This window comes from Vulpes vulpes, chromosome 10 (assembly GCF_048418805.1).
Source record: "Vulpes vulpes isolate BD-2025 chromosome 10, VulVul3, whole genome shotgun sequence".
Lineage (NCBI taxonomy): Eukaryota > Metazoa > Chordata > Mammalia > Carnivora > Canidae > Vulpes > Vulpes vulpes.
In genome coordinates, this window is record NC_132789.1 from 87992522 (window position 1) to 88014364 (window position 21843).

The window sequence follows — 21843 nt, forward strand, 5'->3', positions numbered from 1 at the left end:
TTTTTACTATGCTGCTGACCTACTTTCAGATGTGGACTCACAAATCACAGGCCCCTTAGGAGAGTAGGAAGAAAAGTTACTTGCTTATATTCTGCAATTTATTACACCAATTTACAGTCCTTCAAGTCTGGGCAGGGGATGGGCTGTTCTTGTTTTATAGAAGAACCTTTTTGTCCTTTGTTGGGGATGTTTCCAGCAATTTAACAATTGACTCTAATAGAATCTTATGAATAAAACTAATGAAAACATGAAGAAATGAACTCTAGAGACCAAACATACAGTGGCTTATTGTTCACTCTCTGGAGAATAGAAATACCTTCTCTAACAAGGTACAATGGTGCAAACAGGAACTAACACTCGAATTTCAACGGATAAGGCATTCAGGGTCAGGAGAAGGCCAATATTGCTGACCTTAATCTGGTCAGTAAAAATAAACTCCATAAACGGGTATGAGCAGAGGTAAATGATTCAGCTTTGGGCTGTGTTCAGATGATTATTAAAATTGTTCTAAGGGAGAAAAAAATTACAAAATCTAGTCTTCTGTCCTTTGACTCATCTCCATATTTTTTTGAAGGGGCTATATATGGTATATAGTGTTCTCTCATTCACTAAGGCCAATCTTTATTTTGACTATTCTCTTGGATTCTATGGAGTATATGGGAAACATGAAAAGGAAGAATTGGCACTATTGAAATACCTAGATGGTTTGGTTTTTGTTTTTTTGTTTTTTTGATTTATACATTTATTTGAGAGAGAGTTTGAAGCTGCATGCAGGGTTCCATCTCACAACCTTGAGATCATGACCTGAGCCAAAATCAAGAGTCTGATGCTTAACCAACTGAGCACCCAGGCACCCCCTTAGATGGTTAATTACCAAATTCTCATATTAAGCCTTTTATTAGAGTTCAATCACAGGCTATGGGCAAATCACATCAATTCCTTGAGTCTCAGTGTCCTCATAAAATAGAGAGGCGTATTTGATCAGTGTTTACCCAAGTGTGCGATCCTCCTGATACCACTCGTCTGAAGTACATGAGATGATTTTAGTTGGGATGTGGACAATTGCTTTAAATTATGTACTTATTTTACTAGCCTATCAAACCTGTGACATTGATGAATATTACTGCTCGGAATCATTCTGTTTTTTAACACAATTGACCTAAAGAAAAATTAAGTAAATGATATAGGATTATGACAAAATAGTGACATGTTATTTTTGCATGGGTCACATCTAGAATATGCTAGACTGGATAATCCCTAAGGTATGTTTTAGCTCTAAGTCTAAACTGTCTATGATTTTTAAGCCTTTGTTCCAAATCTTACTCACATTAACCATAATAGACAAAATTAAGTAAAACAGAGGAGGTTAAACAGCAAAAGTAGAAAGAAAGAAAACCAAAGTGCTTGAATGATTTTTAGACTTGATCCTCCCTCAAGAATTAAAACTGGATACATTTCCTTTGATCTTGAATTTTCACTTAACTGTCTGAGCAGCTTCATGAAACACTTTCATAAAAGCTTTTAGGGACACCTGGGTGGCTCAGTGTTTGAGTGTCTGCCTTCGGCTCAGGGCCTGATCCCGGATCCTGGGATCGAGTCCCACGTGGGGCTCTTTGCATAGAGCCTGTGTCTCCTCCCTCTGCCTGTGTCTCTGCCTCTCTGTGTCTCTCATAAATAAATAAATAAATAAATAAATAAATAAATAAATAAATAATTTTTAAAAGATTTTATTTATTTATTCATGGGAGACACACAGGAAGAGGGAGAGAGAAGCAGAGACACAGGCAGAGGGAGGAGAAGCAGGCTCCATTCAGGGAGCCCGATGTGGGACTCGATCCCAGAATCTGGGATCAGGCCAAGTCAAAGGCAGGAGCTAAACTGCTAAGCCACCCAGGGATCTCCAAAATAAATAAAACCTTTTTTTAAAAAAGCTTTTAAAAAGACCCCCATCTTGAATTATAAATTCTGTAAATCTGCTCCAAATGTTCATGTTACATTCAACACTGCTGTTCTAAAAAAGTTGCAAATTCTGTTTTGGTTGTCCTTTAACTGCTTGTTGGACCAGAAAGATCATAACATACATACTAACTTCATTTATTGCCTTCCCAGCAATGGCCTTGCACTTTTATAAACTTTGTCTTATGTAATTCTCACAACAACCCTACGAAAGAGGTACTATTTTCCCAATTTTCAGGTTAAGAGACTGCCGTTCTTTGAGATTCTTAACTCGTTAACTGTCTTACCCAAGGGCTCACAGCTAGTCTGTGGTGAGCATTTAAAAAAATGCTACTCAGGTCTGTGCCTTTTCTTAAGCACATGCTTTTTCCACAACATGGAAGTTTTAGGTAAGAATTTTAAAGAAAGATTTCTCTCCACCTATGAAATAAAGAGCCCTTTGGCCCTGACTAAGAAAAGCTTTTGGAAGAACTCGAAGTCTCTAGATCAGACACCTAGGCTGACGTTGCAACTACAGGGTGGGTCATTTGGAAGAAATCAATGGTTACCCTGGAGATCTGGCATCTTTCTTGACAGTTTATGCCTCATTCTGGGTCTCCTGGACTTCGACTCTTCCTCAGCCTTAGCAGAGAAGCCCTGCCCCTCACCAGGGTGAAAGTTGGTGTCTCCCATCACTGCTGACTAGTTTTTCTTCCCCCACAATTTATCTGTTTGGATCCCCAGCTCAGAGCCTATCCTCTTACTCCCTCTCTACCAACTTAACTCTCAGCAAAAAAGGACTCTGCGGTTTGCCAAACCTGTACAAAGTACCCCCCTCCCCTCAGCCCTTCTCCCTGTTGATCGTGAAGGAGTCCTTTCTGGAATGCCCTAAGGACTCCAAGGAAGACTAGCTATCGGTTCCTCTTTCCTTTGGAATTCTCTCTGTCATCCAAAATCAATGCGGGAAGATCTGAGGTTAGAAATGAAATCTACAAATAAAATGATCAATCTCTTGAGCCTTCCAAAAAAAGAGTTTTTATGTATAAATTAATTTTTTAACCACAGTAAAAGAAGTATCTTATCAAATGGGGGAAATATAACTCAAAACATTGACAGTATTTGGAAAGCAGTCTTAGTCATAAAGGTGCTAAGAAGAGAAGGAAGCTCCCTCCAAGCATACCTTGTTTAAAACACAATGGCCTCAGTTATTACAGACAGCTGATGGGTGCCCAGAGCAGTTTGCTCAAGGGCAAAGAACCCAGCAAAGAAAATATGGATGTAAACCCTTGGTTTAATCCCACCACCAATTTCCTTTGTTATCAGCACCTTTTCCCACTAACAGACTCCTAAATGAGTCTCCAACTTGGCAGTGGAGAGGTGGGACCTCTCCAACGCCAAGCCAACCCACCTCTTAGTTTCAATAGAGGAGATTGGTGTTTTGCAGGTTAAAAAAATGGCCAAATATCAGAGATTTTGACCTATATATTTCCTTCCCGTAGAAGGAAGGTAATGCTCTTGTCCAGTACTTGGTCTTTGTTTCGTTCATTTTCAAGGGATGACCCTTCTAGATTGTACCTTTGCAGGCCAACCCCCACATCCAGACACCATCTTTAGTTAAGATGGATCCTTGGGCTTTGGCTTGGGTAGGAGCTCTGCTCTGCAACTCGTGCCCCTACCCAATTTGCTTGGGAGACAGTTTTAACTTTAAAAGACCATATCCTGGGATCCCTGGGTGGCTCAGCGGTTTAGCGCCTGCCTTTGGCCCAGGGCGCAATCCTGGAGACCCGGGATTGAATCCCACGTCGGGCTCCCGGTGCATGGAGCCTGCTTCTCCATCTGCCTATGTCCCTGCCTCTCCCTCTCTCTCTCTCTCTGTGACTATCATAAATAAATAAAAATTAAAAAAAAAAAAAAAAGACCATATCCTGAGAAAAGGTATTCCTCAGGAATTCCCACCGCTGAACAGGCTCTGGGCCCCAGAGGCCACTTAGTGCACACATACATCCCCAAACACAAACAACCTCAGCCCTGCTGCAGACAGTGCACATTGACATTTTCTATTTTAATTTTTTCTATTTCAATAAAAAATGTCAGTGAGTACTCACCAAATTTATTTTGTGACCCAAGAATGGGTCATAACTTACTGTTTGAAAAATACTTCTCAGAGACCTTCTGGATAATTTTCTTTCTTTCTAGAGAAAGAGAGAAAGCAGAGAGAGAGCACACATAAGTGGGAGGCTGGGGGGTGGGGGTAGGTGGAGAGGGAGAAGCAGGCTCCATGCCCAGCCAGAAGCACCATGCAGGGCTCCATCCCAGGACCCCAGGATTATGACTTGAGCCAAAGGCAGATGCTTAACTGACTGAGCCACCCTGGAGCCCCTGAATACATTCTTTGAATAAAACAAACAAGTGGGCCGCCTCAGAGACTTGCTTTCTGGGCTCCATGACTAGTCCTTAGTCCTCCACTCCCCAGGCTTCTTGTCCAGAGTTTCTTGCACCTTCAAAATGTATCATGTTCATGATATGAAGTTGTAGCTTCAGAGATTCATCAGTTTGCCGTTTTAGTGAGTCCATGCTTTAATCCAATCTTGAAAATTTGAGAAACAAATTTGGTACAGTTTATCCTAACAAAGAGCGCCACACACAAACAAGTGAACCCAAGCACTAACATCATAACTATCCATTATGAGATTGAGAAATGGCAAAATTCTACTTCTTAAGTATTTTTTCCAATGTTTGTTCTATTTTCCAAGATTTAAAAAAAGTCAGAATTTTTCTTCATAGCTTTTCTTATAGAATAGACTGCACTAATTATTTGTGGTTATTTGGTCAATCACAATCTCCTCTCCATTAGATCCAAGTTCAGTGAGGTCAGAAACTACTTAGCTCACCCCCTAGCACCTAGCACAATGCTCGGGATATAGGAGGTTTCAGTAACTATTTGTTGAGTGAATAAATGAATTTTCCTTTACAAAGACATCAGCAAGATTTCTTTTTCCACAAAGGCTTTAAACTTTCTCTCGTGTCTTATAAACTAGAATACTGAGTATAAATTTGTCACTGACTCAAAAAATACATGTACAGCCCTATAGGTTTGAATCATTTTGGGGTCCCATTGGTTTATATTCCCCCTGCAAAATAAACACATAAGCTTCCAATCCCAAATGTACTTCCTTATAATAACAGCTGCCATCCTTGCACAGCTCACAGTAACTCCAGGAGGTGGGTGCTATTATTATTCCCCATTATACAGAAGAGGAAACTGAGGCTCAGAAAGCCTTAATCTAGGTCTCTGAATTCCATGCCATTTGCCTTTATTCTATCCTCTTATGAAGCATCTTGTTATCCTTTTTAAAAAGTGGACTCTCCCTCTGAGAATCTTTTGTGAAAGAGAACATTAAGAATGTCATGGAAGAAAAAAAAAAAAAAAGAATGTCATGGAAGGAGGTGCCTAGGTGGCTCAGTCAGCTGCTGTCTGACTCTTGATTTTGGTTCAGGTCATGATCTCAGGGTGGTGAGATCAAACCCCGAGTGGAACCCTGCATTAAGCCCCAAGTTGGGCTCCTTTGGGTATGGAGCCTGCCTAAGTTTCTCTCTCTGTGTCTCCCTCTGCCCCTCCACCCACCTTCTCTCCCTCTTTAAAAAACAAAAAACAAACATAACAGTCACGGAAGAAGAGTGAGCTCCCAAATCAGATTATTCCAAAAGAAAATGTGTAATGTCATCTTGGAGCAGCTTCTTAAAGATGTTTACACACGTTTTGAATGGGCCATTTAAAAAATTTGTCTTTTCTCCATGCGAGTAAATGATCAATCTTTCAAATAACATCACCACTGCCTGATATTTGGTTATATTCTTTCAAATATATACGGATGTCACAGTAACCGAGACAAGAAGGAGCTGGTCCTAAAATAAAACATTTAAACTGATGAAGAAGAAATAATAATTCGTAATTTTTTTTTAAAAAAAAAAGTATTCTAGGAAGTTTTTTTTTTTTAATTTGAAAGAGAGAGATTTGTTCATCTATAATTCTATGAATAATTTCTACCTTGGAACATGGAAAGGGTTCTTGAGATATATTTTAATCTGCAAGCTCTATGCCTTTCATCTCACCAGTTTCCTCTAATTGAGTGGATAGGGTGTGCAAAAGGTGTTAAATGGGGCTCAGAGGAGCAGGGTCTGAGTTCTCTGATTTTTACAAAAGCAGTGGCAATTTTTATTACTTTTCTCAGAGCTATTTGCATTTCAAAAGGACACACATCCCGATATTGTTTTGTCTCTCATAATTGATCATCACGGTGAGGTGCTTTAAAGAATCTGGGCAGCAGCAAACACGGCGACCAGCCAAAGCACTCCATAAATGCTTAGTAAGTAAAGACTGATGCTAAGATTGACCTCAGCAAGCACCGGGCTGAGAGGCTGGTGAAGATCAATCCATATTGCTTTTGCTCCTTGCTTCTCTTGCCCAACCCCACCTTTGACCTCAGGAACTAAGTCGAGATTCTTTCTAGTGGTTCATGGTGGGAAGATGCCAATAATTAAGTAGCAAAGTATTAGCTAATAACTGCTTCCCCGGCCCCCACCCTGTCCCCATCCTTGATTTCTGCCTGCAGTCAGTGCAGCTGGGGCCTGGACGGCAGCCAGGGAAGCCATGGTGGTCCAGCCCCTCCGACCATCCGGAGAAACAAACCCCCAGAATCATGTTTAGGTGTACAAATCAAAATGGGAAATTACACAGATAAACAATGGTGCTTTGAGAGCCAACTGCGGTCTTGTCACAAATAAGAAGTTAGGGAATAAGATGAAAAGTAGATTTTAGAGTTTTAGGGGTTGGTCATTTTGTAATACCAAAGGAACAGTGGAAAAAGAAATATGCACACCGATGAGGGAGACCTGTTAGAGTTCCTCCCACGCCGCCTCACTGTGTGGTCTGGGGTCGTTTCTTACCTGCCTGGTCTGGAAAGTGTCTGCCAGCCAAAAAATGTACACCTGTTGAGCAGAAACTGTAGAAACCTCAGTTCCTTACTTTTCATGTCATGGGAGAAAAATTGTCTTCCTTCTTTTAGAAAAAGATGATATAGTAGCAATATAAATATTATTTTCTGAAATCATGTCAACATCATAACTAACAAAACTTCATTTTTGCCTGTTACCTCTCACATGCACGGTTCAAATATAGTTGCACTTGTAGTATTTTGCATTGCATTTTATGCAGGACTATGCATTTTATGGAGGACTATTTAATAGTAAATAAATCCACCCACTTGAATAACAACAACAAGAACAAAACCCTGTCCTTTGATTTGTTTACTGAAATTTACTATATACATTGCCAAATCTTTTATGTGACAAGTTCTGCATAAGCTTTGTTATTTCCCTTTCTTTCCAGGAACGAAGGATCCTGCAGGACATTTGACATTTTGCTTGACTTTTGGATGTGCACCATCAGTGGGATTTTAGTTTGTAAACAAAAACTTTATACAGTTGGACTAAACAGGCATTTAAAACCACCATGACCTTTGGGTCCTTCCGAGCTTCCATATGGCTTTAGCTTCTGCTGTGCTATTGAAATTTGTCCTCCTGACATGAGGGATCACTTCCATCTATGGAAATCACTCTCCTGCCCGCCTGACTCCACACGCTTCTAGCACCCCTCCTACTTCTTCAACCACGTCTTGGGCTTCTTTGCTGACTTGTCTTCCTCGACACCATCTTTAAATGTTGGAGTTGTCGGGGTTCAATCTTGAGGCCTAATTTCTTCTCTCAAATATCCTCTTCCCAGGGCGGTTCATCTACACCCATGCTTTTAAATACCTCCCCAAGCCTCTCCTTTAAGCTCCTATACACCATATATTCAGTTGACTTATCAAACTGCCTCTGCCATTTCCCCAGCTTAACTGAGGTTTGAAGACGGTGATGGAAATAATCACCGGAGCATCTTAAAGCATGACCGTCCTTAAGAATGCAGAACTTTCCTAACAGGCACCTCAAAGTCAATGTCCCCTTAGCAAAACTCTTGATCCAACCCAATCCCTACCCCAGATCATTCCCATCATGAGTTGTCTTCCATCTTATTGAATGGTACCATCTTCTATCCAGTTGCTAAATCCAAAAGACCCTGTCATACTGGGTTCCTCCCTCTTTCTTTTCTCTTACTTTCCATAAATCTTGCCTTTTCTATTTCCTTGAATATTTTTCATCTTCCAACAGTTTCTGTCCAGCTGTAAGCCATTCTCTACTCTTCCCTAGATCATTGCAGTAGCGGTCTGACTTCCCTGTTCCCAGCGAAAGATAGCCAGAGTTATTTTTAAATATGAGTTGCATCCTGATCCACCACTGTTTGACAACCTCAAACAGATTGTGCTTCCCCATAAAATCTAAACTTCTTTCCTGGCCTACATGCTCTGGCCTCTTCCCCTTTTCCTATTTTGTCCCACCTGTACCCTTGCTCTGCACATCTTGGCCACACTGAAATCCTTTCTCCAACTGAATATACCAATATCTTTTCTCCCTTGAGGCCTTGTACTTACTGTTCCTCCTAGTTGGGGCCCTGCTTCCCTTCTCTTTGCTTGTCTACTGCCTGTTTTTAGGCCTTCGCTTAAGTGTGACTGACCTCTCCCAAGAGGCCTCTCTCTACCTAACTACACACACACAAACACGCACCTCCATGCACACACCGGTAATATCCCACTGAATCTTTTCATTTATAACATTTATCACAAATTTAATTATGCATTTTCCTTTTGCTTATTCACCATTAACTGCTTCTGCCACTTATCTTTTCAGTAGTTAATAGCATATGAATATTTGTTGAATGAATAATTTACCAAACGTGAACACAAAATAGCTGGCCTTAAAAAAAAAAAACAAAAAAAAAAAAAAAAAAAAAAACAAAATAGCTGGCCTTTAAAAAGGGGAGAAAACTATTTTTTTAAAAGATTTTATTTATTTATTCTTGAGAGAGAGAGAGAGAGAGGCAGAGACACAGGCAGAGGGAGAAGCAGGCTCCATGTAGGGAGCCCAACATGGGACTCGATCCTGGATCTCCAGGATCATGCCCTGGGCTGAAGGCAGGCGCTAAACTGCTGAGCCACCCGGGCTGCGCGAGGAAACTATTTAAACCTAAAAAAAATTTTTTTAAATATTTCCTTTGCTTGGAAGACTTCAGGTTTATAATAATTTGAGATATAACTTCCAATAAAATAATTTTAAGTAACAGTGCTCTCCGTAAACTGGCCTACAAGCAAAAAAAATAAAAAAGGGCAGTATCTGTATATTTGTTGGGAATATAGAGCTGAAGACTGAAGAGGTTGGTAGAAATAACCATGCGAGAGCAAAGAGCATGCCCATTCTTAGTAATTCAGATTTTTCCTCTACTGGCGTTTATGGGAAAAGTAATGTTAATTATGGAATTAGCCAAGGCTGCTCTTGTGCAATTAACAGTCACAATAAAGAAGTCATTTGACCTGACAAATGAGTAGCAAGAGGGTTTTATCATCACAGTTCAGATCAAATGGTCAAACATCTGGGATTCTCTCAGAGTTTAGGATCTTTTCCTGGTTTACAAAGAATGTATTTTTTTAAAGCTTCTGGTTTGGACTTCTTCCAATTTGGTAAACAGTTTAAAATATCACATAGTGAGAATTGGCCAATCTATTCAAATATTTTGAAGGAAAGGAATCTGCAGTGAGTGATATTATGGACTTAAAAAGCAAGATATTTTTATACTTTTCTTTAATAAAAGTAAATATGCCAATTTTTGGTTATCCACACCATGGCCTTACAGATGGAAAGAAATATTTATTGCTTGAATTAATTAGACAACTATGGCTTTAGTATTCTATTAGCATGCATCTATTGATCAAGGAAGGAAACATTCAGATGCAAAGTCAGGACTAAGGAGAACGCAGATGAGGCCAGGTGAGGCTTCCCAAGACCTCTCAGCCTTTCCTTTAAATGCTGTGACCCCCTCAGCCCAAGTGGCATGTGTGCCTGTGTCTGTACATGCATGCAAGCTTACTGCCACAGCAGAGGCCCAGCAGCGACTACACAGAGAAGGGTGAACAGCAAAACCAGGGTGTTTGTATCAGCCAATGACTTCTGAGCCGGATAGAGATTTTTTTTTGAGTTAATACTAAAACAAGAAGTTATAAACATCCTCTTTACTTCTCTGAGAGCTCACAGGAACAGCTCGACACAGAGCAAAGAATCAATTGGGAGGAGGGGCGGGGGAGAATTTCCCGGATAACAGGTGGCCACCGCAGGCCCTGGTGGAGCAAACACTTGCCTTCTGCTCTGCATGCGTTCATAGCTGGCCTCTTACAGAAACACAGGGGACGAAGATTCTCTTCTTAAAAGGAGCACTTTGGGCCACTGCAGCTGGAGAAAGAAACCGAAAAGCCTTCATGCAAGGAAATAACCATTATGGTGATGACAAGCATGGATGAAGAAGCACGAAGCCAAGTAGGGAATTACTTAATAAGAATATCCAGGGACAGGAAAGGAAAAGCTCCTGACCGGCCAACACAGATATAGTGACCTCAGTGAAATCTGGTTAAGAATCACATTGAATGCTCAGTGAGGAAGGAATAAAAGTTAACACCAGAACTGTTCCATGTATTTTTATATATATAATTTTTTAAAGATTTTATTTATTTATTCATGAGACACACACAGAGAGAAAGAGAGAGAGGCAGAGACACAGGCAGAGGGAGAAGCAGGCTCCATGCATGGAGCCCGATACCGGACTCGATCCCGGGTCTCCAGGATTAGCCCTGAGCTGAGGGCAGACGCTCAACCACAGAGCCACCCACGCGTCCCTATATATATAAATTTTGATTGGGTCAACTATTTGGTTAACTCTATAGAGTAGGGATTCAATCCATCTCAATTTATTTATTTTTTTCTATAAGTTCCCAAATTAAAAGACAATCTAGGGGTTTGGTTAAAGGAAGAAAGCTGTCCTTCACAAATCCACCTGCTGGTTGCTGTTAAGGTTCCAGAGCGGGCAGACGGGGTCAGCAGCATGCCCCTTAGGGAGCAGGGGTATGAGGGGCAGGAACGGATGTTACTGGAATATGAGTGCTTCGGATCCTGTGATGAGAGGTTGAGCAAAGCTGGTGTTTGTTCACTAGGCTACAGTCTTCCAAGACCACTGGTGGCCAGTGCCAGGGGTAGCACAGAACGTGTTATGACCGTCATTCCAGGGGAGGGATGACAGGGCTGAAAGCTAGGAAAACTGAATTCAAGAACAGAACCTGTACCAGCAGCCGGCTGAGTGACCCTGCTCAATGCTCCTGCTCCTTTCTCATTGTTGACAACATTCTCCCCCTCAGTCCCAGAACCTTCTCTTGCTTGACTCCATCTACCCCTCACTCCATGGCTCATCGATTCCTCAGCTCTTCCTGGAGAAGCTCTCAATGGTTTGGACCAATAAACTCACCGGCACTTGGGCTTCTTGAGAGAGGTAGATCCTCTCTCAGCTTGCAGAGGATCTAAGACACTTCTCCACCTGTGCCCCCGTCCCATCTCCCCATACCTATCTACCAAAGTCCAATCCCTTTGAGGCCAGGCGAGATCCTGAATTCACCAAGGAATATCCTCAAGTCCTCTCCGAGTATTTCCCCTGCCCCCCAGAGTTATTTATGCATCTATCTCCCTCCTACCCCTCCTTGATTATGGGTTCCTCTGAGAAGAAATCAGCTCTTCTTTGCTACAGCCCCTAGCATTCTGCTTTGTTGAGTCTGTTGGGTTGCTTTGAACAAAATAATGCGAAATCTTTATTAAATAAATATGGGGATAAGTGTAAAAGAATTTCTGGTTGGGCTATTTCATACACACACAACACACTCTGACAAGTGTTTTATTTAAAAAAAAAAAACTCCCCTTGTTGAGATATAATTCACATATCATACAATTCACCCACTTAGAGTACACAATTCAATGTTTTTAGTATATGCACAGGCTTGTGCAACTGTCACCACAATCTAATTTTAGAACAGTTTTGCTTCTCCAAAAAGAAACCCTGGACCCAATACCAGTCACTCCCATCCTCCTCCCCTCAGCCCTGGCAACTACTAATCTACTTTCTTTTCTCTAGATATTTGCCCATTTTGGACATTTTTATGTAAATGGAATCATACAATACGTGGTCCTTTCTGATCTAAGCTTTATGCTATTGAAACATTCAGAGATTCTTCTTTTTAAAAGGTTGGCTCCTTTAGAGGGGCACCTGGCTGGTTCAGCTGGTATAGGATACGACTCTTGATCTTGGGGTCATGAGTTTGAGACCCATTCTGGGCATAAAGATTACTTTAAAATATATTGTAGTTTAAAAGTTTGGCTCCTTTAAATAAACCTCTGGCAAAATCCAATCTGAAAGGGAGAAATCATTAATCAGGCAGTGACACTGAATGACCTTTTTAAGGGCATTTGTATTTTAACAGAGAATAACAATGCCATCACACAAATAAATGACTCATTCAAGGGGACAGCACTTTGGGAGAATGTAAAACACACTGCAGGAGAAGCTGTCCTCTCCCCAGGCTGGCTCTTGTCTCTGGAAACTTCCGATCCTCCAGCATACCCTGATGGGAGGTATTGTCAAGTTCTTGGAAAAGGCCACACCTTTGCTGCATATCTTCTAACAGGATGAGGTACCATTTTTCAACAATCTTTAAAAAGTTATCTGAGGATTAAACCCATCCTCTTAAAAAACAAGTGTAAACCTTTATTACCAATTCATGGATTCTAAGACACACATTTTTTTTTTTTCCACATGTGAATGCTCTTTCATTTGGGACGCATCTCACAGTTGCTCCTGGTCTGGTGGCAGTCATGAAAGAGTTGTCATTTCTGGTACAGGCACAAACCTGTCCTAGCTGTATGTAGAGCATTTCAGTTGAGATGTGGCATGGTTGTCACCACCTGTGCTGAGTCCCCAGGCCATCTCCAATGTCTTCAGAAATTTACACTATGATTTGACATTGACATTCTACATACCCATTGCCCCTGACAACACAGGGAATGACACCACCCGAAGGGACACGGATATTTTGACCGAAGGTCTTAAAAAAAAGTGATCCGGAAGGCTCAGACTCGGCATGCCAAAGTTTTAGGAATACCCTACCCTGATATTTTCCTTCTTATGTATTTACATATTTCTGTAACAGTGAGGTGTGATTTTAAAAAATCGGTTTAGTAAGTCCGAAGGAGTATTTTCAAACATTTTTTTTTTTAAAGCTTGTGTTAGACTTTAATTAGTAGGTATTCCTTTCTTAATGATACATTCTGCCATCTTAAATTCTGCATCTTAAATGTGGTGATCCCTGGGGGCTTCTGTCACCCCGAGCTCCCTGGATTAGAGGCAGGGCTGACCACGGGAGCCCACTCCCCAGAGAGATGCGAGCCAGCAGGGCTAGAAAAATGAGCCTTATGTACGGAACTTTTGGGGTCACTTCTTCTCCAGCCCTTGTACAGGGGACAGCAGCAGCGGAGGCCACGGTGGGCACAGCAGGTGGCGATGCCCCGGATTCACGCGCGACCCCGTGTTCGGGGCGGGGTGGGGGGCGGCCTGGGGCGCTCCGGGGACCGCAGGAGTCGGGAGCTCTGCCCTGAGTCCTGGCTGCCTGGGCCCAGGCGGCCGCAGCCCCGAGGAGGGAGGAGGGGGGGGGGAGGGCCTCGCGCAATCCCAGGGAGGCAGTGGGGGCGGGCGGGGCCTCCCCCTTCCCGGGTGGGTAACTCCCCCCGGCGCATCCCTGGCCTGCCAGGCTCCCCTGTAAAGGCGTCTATCACCTTCTGTTCTGCTCTTCTTCCCCAATGTGAATCAGAAACGAACAGTACCGTTTAAACAGGCACTTTCAGGGGATCCCGGGTGGCTCAGCGGTTAGCGCTGCCTGCGGCCCAGGGCGTGATCCTGGGGTCCCGGGATCGAGTCCCGCGTCGGGCTCCTGGCAAGGAGCCTGCTTCTCCCTCCGCCTGTGTCTCTGCCCCTCTCTCTGTATCTCTCATTAATAAATAAAATATTTAGAAAATAATAATAAACAGCCACTTTCAGCAAATCCAATTATGCCCCCAAGCACCTTCACGCGGGGTGAGTGAGCTCCGCTGCATTTCCCTTCGTGGCTTTATGGGCGATCATAATAGGAAACACTGGTTTGTGTGCCCGGCGCGCTGCCGAGGCTTTCGTATCGATTATTGCCGCATCCAGTCCTTGCAAGAATCCTACGCAGCAAGGCCTGCGATTGCACTCATGCTACAGAGGAGGAAACTGAGTCAAAGGGAAGGTGAGAAACTTGCCGAAGGTCACGCAGCTCTGGACCGAAGCAGAGAGGGTCGAACCCAGGCGAGCTGGCTCCAGAATCCCTGCTCCAGCCCCCATCGTGTTTGACCATGAAAAGAGATGAACAGGCTCCTCGCTTTGCCCTTTTTTTTTTAATTGTTTTTTTTTTTTTAATTTATTTATGATAGTCACACAGAGAGAGAGAGAGAGAGAGAGGCAGAGACACAGGCAGAGGGAGAAGCAGGCTCCATGCACCGGGAGCCCGACGTGGGATTCGATCCCGGGTCTCCAGGATCGCGCCCTGGGCCAAAGGCAGGCGCCAAACCGCTGCACCACCCAGGAATCCCCTCGCTTTGCCTTTTTGTAAGCAAAGAACGTGAAGGCTAGATAGTCTTGTGGTTTTTACACCTTTAAAATCAATCTTGCTTACACCTCGATATATATATATGCATGAAGGCTCCAAGTTTGAAATGGGACCAAGAACCTGTGAGTATAGACACTGTTTGGCTTTCCTCCAGACCCCTGGGGTGGTCTTGGGCATTTCCTTGGGACCTCGGGACTTCTGGAAAACACCTGCCTGAATGCCTCTTCTTCTTGACAAGTTCCCCGAGCGCTCAGAGAAGCGGTAACCTCCCCAGGCTGCAGGCAGCGCCCAGCGCCTGGCTCCCTGGCCCTGCCCCAGCTCGCTGCCTCTGCTTGTCGGGGAGCGCCTGCTACTCTGCACTTAATGAGGACAAACAAATGTGCTCATCGCATGGAGCTCAAGTGTGAATGATGTGATCATTCTGCTCCTGCCTAGCAATCCTTTTTCTGGAAAGATCTAGGACAGATGCTGCAAAGCTGTGGACATAAACTCCCAGATAACAGGGGCAAGTTCAGAGGGAAGTCCTGAGAATCAGAGCCAGGGGGTGGCTTCGTTTGCAAAATCAGTCTCGGTTGATCTCGTCTTCAAGGGAGTTTCTTGTCCAGCCGTTACGATTATTTCATCCCAGATATTGTTTGGAAGTCTGGCCTTCTAACCTATCCCTAATAAGATAGGGGACAGAAATCCTAAACCACCTGGGAAATTTTGAAGGGTTCATTCAAGTTGGTAATATCTCTTTCTGGGGGTGGAAGTCACCAACTTCGTCTGTATGAATCACTTTGTATCTGCAGAGAGCCCACAAAGCATCATTGTTTTGAAAGCACTGCCGCTTGAAAATGAGTCTGTATCCTTTCCTTGAAAATGAATCTGAGTCCTTTCCTTCCCAGCAGGTGCTATCAAGACCTTCTCTGAGGGCTCAACCCAGAGAGATGGAATCATTGGCCATGAAGTAATAGTAACATACAATTACCACTCTGTATGTCTAAGCTAATAAAGAAATGATCCTTTGATTGCAACACTTTCCCTTGTGTTAACTGAACGTTTACTACCTGATATGGTAGTTTGACAACTTTTTCAGAACTCTGGTCATATGTCAAAAAAAACCCAGGCGGCCTTGCCTCCCTTTCTAGCCTTGTCTGATACTGTTTTGGTAACCTCAATTCTGTGTTGCATTTATGTAAGATGGAGGGGGGAGGGGAGAAAGAATTATGTTCTCACCCAATGCTGATAAAAACAACAACAACAACAACATTCTATCTTCCTCTCCGTGAACAGATGAGTAGTTAGAGTCAGATGCATCCACACTATTATGTTCTGCATCTCTGGGCAGATTGTCTGCCTACATCCTTTGTACCCTTGGCCAAGTTATTTATGCTCACACTTAATTTTTCTCTAGAAATAATGCCATAATAGTCATTAACAAATATGAATTCCCTCTTGCTCTGGCTTGAGATCAGGAACTCAGCCTAACTTGGAGAATTGTAGGGAAAATGAGCGGCTCAGTTAGGAAAGACATTATTAACAGAAGAGACTCCTTCCACTTTCAGGTAAGATGTCTCCTCAGATCTCATGCAAATCTTAAATCAGGAGTCTGGGGCAAGAATAAGCAGGGGGTAAACATCTTCTTGTCTAGATGTAACCAAATATAAAAGAAAATAATATACCGTCGTTCAGAAAATACTTTACTGACAATAAATGCTGTTAGAACTGCCTCATTTCTTCCAGTAATTCTTCTAATGCAGACTCTCTTAAGTGAAGCATTTTCAGTATGCCTCTGTGCCTTCTCCACCCAGGACCTACCAGGTTAGTCTCTGGGGATGTGATCCAATCAACATTTGAAAAGGCTTCATAAGTTTTTGTCGTGTCTACCCTAATTAAGAATGACTTCTCTCAAACCATTCAATTAAGAATGATTTGTTCTTGCATTCTAATTTTTTAAAGATTATTTATTTATTAGACACACCCGGGGGGGGGGGGTGGGGAGAAGCAGGCTCCATGCAGGGAGCCTGACGTGGGACTCGATCCCGGGTCTCTAGGATCACGCCCTGGGCTGAAGGCGGCGCTAAACCGCTAAGCCACCGGGGCTGCCCTTGCATTCTAATTTTTAAACATGGAAGCACTCCTGTAATTTTTTATATTGTTTTATTTGTTTCACTGATGGCAAAGTTAATTTCCCCAGTTAAAACATCACAACCCCAGAGGGTGATTTGAAAGGTAAAGTTCACAGCAAATGATACTTGGGGGAGGGCAGATAGGATAAAAATTTGGGGGACTTCACCAAGTCGCAGTCTGAATAAAGCACAGTCTGTGTGGGTTAAAAACTCTTACCGTGAGCTGACTTGATGCAATGACTTGGTATCAAGCCAGCAGCACAGAGTTGCTCCACTGCCACCAATACTGACCTGGCCATTATGGCCAATAGGTCATCTGACGTGCAGAGGCCCAGCACTGAGCAGACCCAGCAGGGTCTCTGGCCTGTGTCAGTGTCCCTTTTTCCTGGGAAGGATCCTTGAAGTCTTGCAGAAAACTGTGCTGAGCATCCATGGAGCAGGCCTTCCAAAGCTGAATCCTAAGCAGCACTCAATTCTATCTGGAAACACACATTCCTGCACACAGCTGGCATTGCTGATGAGCCGGTCATTACCCCAGAGTGTGGGTGGTACAAGGCAGAGAAGTGGTTAAAGAACGTAGAAAAGGCCAGATTGTACCAAGTCTAGGTTAATATATTGTAGTCTCATGCGTCTCTATAGTCATTTTACCAAAGAGCATTTTCTCTTGGGTAAAACGACACCCTTTGAAAATGGCAAAGCAGGAAATCAGAAGGAATCGCAATAGGTTAAATCTTCTCTGAGCTATGGCTTTCTCCGTGCAGATGCCCGTCGTGAGTAGCTTGTAAAATCAACCACTGTGACCGTTCATGCATAGGCTCTGCTGATTTTACAAATACATAGTAATACAGCCGCCTCTCCAAGGGCAGGCTCCAGCCTGACGTTTGCACAGCCAGCAGAAATAATTTCTTGCAGGAGATAGAATTTCATCATTTAGCAATATTTCATCAAAGGAAGCTGCACCCTCAGCCACACACGCTGTCTATTTTGGAGGAGGTGGCTGCCCTCCCCTGGCTGCTTCCCTTCAAATTAATAGGCAGCCAGCAGGTAATCAATGCCTTTTACAGAGGATGGCAGAGAAGACTCTGTAGGTCACCGTATTGGGAATATTTATCTGTGAGGCAGACATGAGGCTTTAAAAAAAATAACATGTGTTGTTTTTTCTTGGTTATCAAAGTAAATCACATTCAACACAGAAATGCTGAAAAATAGAAAAGCTTGAAAAGGGGGAAGAAAATCATTCTTAATCCAATCATTCAAAGGTAACCTCTCTAACGTGTTAACATAGTTTACAGCCTCTTCCACAATCGGCATCACACGTATACTCAGGCTGCTGCCTGCTTTCCCACTTAATATATTGTGCATGCGAGATGTTTCGTTGCTTCTCTTTTGTGATTATAAATACTGTTTCAGTAAATCTCCTCGTTTGTAATTTTTTTTTCCTCATGTGTAATTTTTACTCTGATTACTTCCATAAGGTAGTTTCCTGGAAGTGGGATTTCTAGATCAGAGGATGTGAATAGCACGGCATTTAAACAAAAATTATCTGGGTTAATTTGAAAACATACCGCTGTGTTTACTGGTTGTGTATGGTTGTTTCTGGGCAAGGGGAAAACACCTGCCACTAGCTTTTCTCCTTCCAAGGCTTTTTTTGATGTTGTTCTGGTGGTGGGTTTGATGCTTCCTCGAGAGAGCAGATGATTGAGGGATGGGACCCACGCTATCCAGCTGTCTTTTGTCTCTTCAGATCTTCTCTTCTCCATCCTGTTTTGTGCCCTGCATGGCTGATCTTCACGAACTACATCAGTGGGTCCCCTTGCTCTGTGCATTCCGGTTGGGTCCAACTAGTAAGGATTGGGGGGTTGGAGGAACAAAGAAGCTGGACCTGATCCCTGAGGAATTGCTGTGGGTTGGCTGCATCCTGTTTTTTTTTTCTTTTTTCCTATCTGCACTTTAAAAAATTGTTGTAAAATACACATAACATAGCATTTACCAATCTAACCATTCTTAGGTGTACAATTCAGTGGTGTTAAGTGCAGCCGTCACTACTAATCCATTTCAAGAATTGTTTCATCATCCCAAACAGAAATTCCATACCCATTTAACAACTATTACTCCTTCCCCTTAGCTCTTTGAAACCTCTATTCTACTTTCTGTGTCCATGAATTTGCCTATTCTAGGAACTTCGTATAGGGGGAAATCATACAATATTTGTCCTTTTGTGTGTGGCTTGTGTCACTTAGCAAAATGTGTTCAACCATGATCCACGTTGTAGCTGTGTCAGAATTTTATTTTATTTTTTGAAGGCTGAACAGTATTTCACAGCACACCATATTTTGTTTATCCATTCTTCTGTTGATGGACATTTGGATTGTTTCCACTTTTCGGCTATTGTAAATAACGCTGCTATGAACAATGACGTACAATGGCTGCATCCTTTTACAGGACCACAAATTCTGTTTGGTGGTCCTCTCCATATGGCTACCGTCTGTTTGAATAACCACGGACTCTCCTTGGCTTTTTAGGCCTAGAGTGGTAGTGATCCCTATGTTGCTAGTCTCAGGGTGCTATACCATCCCTTGTGGATTTCCCTATACCCTACCCATGCCTTTGTAATTCTCCTCTTTGTTGAACTTTCTTCAAATTACCCAGTTTGAGTGTGCCATCTATTCCCTGCCAGGATTCTGACTTGCACTGAACTGTACTGAACTGTCCCCTCTACAGATCTGAAACAACAGAGTACCTCTCAGAGAGTACCTGGGCATATGGCTGATGCATCCCACCGATAGATACTGACAAACATCTGGAAATGTAAAATAATACGCATGCCCAGGCCCCACTCTACTTCAATTGATTCAAAATATTCACCTAGAAATCTTCATCTTAAAAAAGTTTCCCCATGACTCTAATGCTGTTGGTCCAAGTCGAGCATGAACCCCTGACACTGGGTTCTTGTTTATAGCTTTGAACCAAGATGTAGTTCTAGATCTGCTTTAAGAATAGTTGAGGGATGCCTGGGTGGCTCAGTGGTTGAGTATCTCTCTTTGGTTCAGGGCATGATCCTGGAGTACCAGGATAGAGTCCCACATCGGGCTCCCTACATGGAGCCTGCTTCTCCCTCTGCTAACTCATGCACAGTCCAATAATGTACTCACATATAACATACAAACAGGTTGTTTTCTACTTTGCCCCTTCTTTCAAGATTATGTCCCCATGAAACAAACACTGCCACATTGTGTAATTTAAGTGACACAGACATTTTGTGTGAGACTTCAAACATGGTGCCTATATCTGAGAGACCTACGTGACCTAATGAGAAGACACAAATAGCTCCCTACTGTGGGGAGGTTGATTCTTAGCCAGTGGTGCTATTGTAACCACTGAATTCACTCCAGTCAGCAGATTCAGAATGAGAATGGATGTTTTTGTCTGGATTTTTTTTTTAAGTAATTACATCAGTTCATCCACTTCATCATTAATGTGTGTCTGTGTCTCTGCCTCTCTCTCTGTGTCTCTCATGAATAAACAAATAAAATCTTAAAAAAAAAAGAAGAAGAAGAATTTAGTTGAACATTTTTTGGGGTGTCTGGCTGGCTCAGAGTGGAGTGCATGATGTTTGATCTTTGGGTTGTGAGTTTGAGCCCCACATTGGGCATAGATATTACTTAAAATAAATAAATAGATAAGCAGAGGCATTACCTATTAACACAAAAAAGAAAAACAACAACAAAAAAAGAATTTAGGTCAACATTTTTGAATTAAAATAGCCAAAATATATTGAAATGAAGTTATCTAAAAAGTAATCACATTTTATTCACTAAGTTAACTTTGTTTCCTATTGGGTGACCTTCCAAATGATCAAGTTTAGGAAGGAAGAACCGAGAATGATGTTCACCTCAGAGACTGTCTTCTAAACTGCCACCATCTTGTCCATCTTCCTCCATTGTGCACTAATTTTTTATGTTCAAGATTCTGTAGTAGTAGCAAAAGGCTAACACTGAGAAGCTACTAGCATGCTACCTTCATATTTCTAAAGCTTACTTAATTACCAGTACTTTCTGTAGTCTATTTTCTGAGGTATACATTTCCTTAAGTGTAATACCAAAACCTACAGTAGACGGGCTATGATTGCATTACCAGTTCCTCTTGGCAGACAATGGCTCCAAAGATTGGTACCCAGAGAGACGTAGGGAGCTGAAAGGCAAGAAAACAGTCTTTATCTACCTCAATATTTTGCCAAAGACAACTATGAATTTGGAGTATTCAGTAAGTTACTATATCCTTTGCTTATTACCTTATTTTTATTCTCAATCCTATGGGGTAGTAGTTTTAGGCAATTCATTAAGCTTCCCTAATCTTCCATGTCTTCATCTGAAAAAAAGAGAAAGAAAATATTTTTGCTATACTTTAAAAAAATTTTTTTTTTTAAGATTTATTTATTCATGAGAGACAGAGAGGTAGACACATAGGCAGAGGGAGAAGCAGGCTCCATGCAGGGAACCGGATGTGGGACTTGATCCTGGACCCCGGGATCACAGCCTGAGCCCAAGGCAAACGCTCAACCACTGAGCCACCCAGGTGTCCCTATTTCTGCTATATTAAAAGGCATCTAAGATCTCATCAAATTCAAGATTGGTTCATCAATTCTACATTACAAATGAGGAAGTGAGGTACAGAGGACATTAAAGGACGGGCCTAAATCCAGCAGACTACATAAGAGGGGGATTAAGTTTCACCCCAGGCCTCCTGGGTCTTAGCTTGGTAGATTAGCCAAAACACAGCCAGTCAGAACATTAGGAGGAATTTCGTTAGCAATAAAATAAACAAAAACCAAAAAGAAAGAGAAAGCACACAAATAAGAGCTGCTGCTACAAGCACCAGACTTTCCCCACCACTGGGGAGACTGAGCAGGAGTGTGTTCACTGGGGCACCTGGGAGGCTCAGTGGTTGAGAGTCTGCCTTCAGGTCAGGTCGTGATCCCAGGGTCCTGGGATCGAGTCCCACATTGGGATCCCCGCAGGGAGCCTGCTTCTCCTTCTGCCTCTCTCTGTGTATCTCTCATGAACAAATAAATAAAATCTTTAAAACAAAACAAAACAAGGAGTGTGGTCACCACGGTTAATGCAACCAGTCAGCCCTGATGTTAAAAAAGAGAA

The 21843-nt window shown here is 42.5% G+C and overlaps 1 long non-coding RNA gene across 1 annotated transcript in view; it reads left to right on the forward strand.

Annotated features, from left to right (window-relative positions):
* LOC140594245 (uncharacterized) overlaps positions 1-21843 on the forward strand; it is a 32001-nt gene that overhangs the window by 7890 nt on the left and 2268 nt on the right. The window lies entirely within an intron of this gene.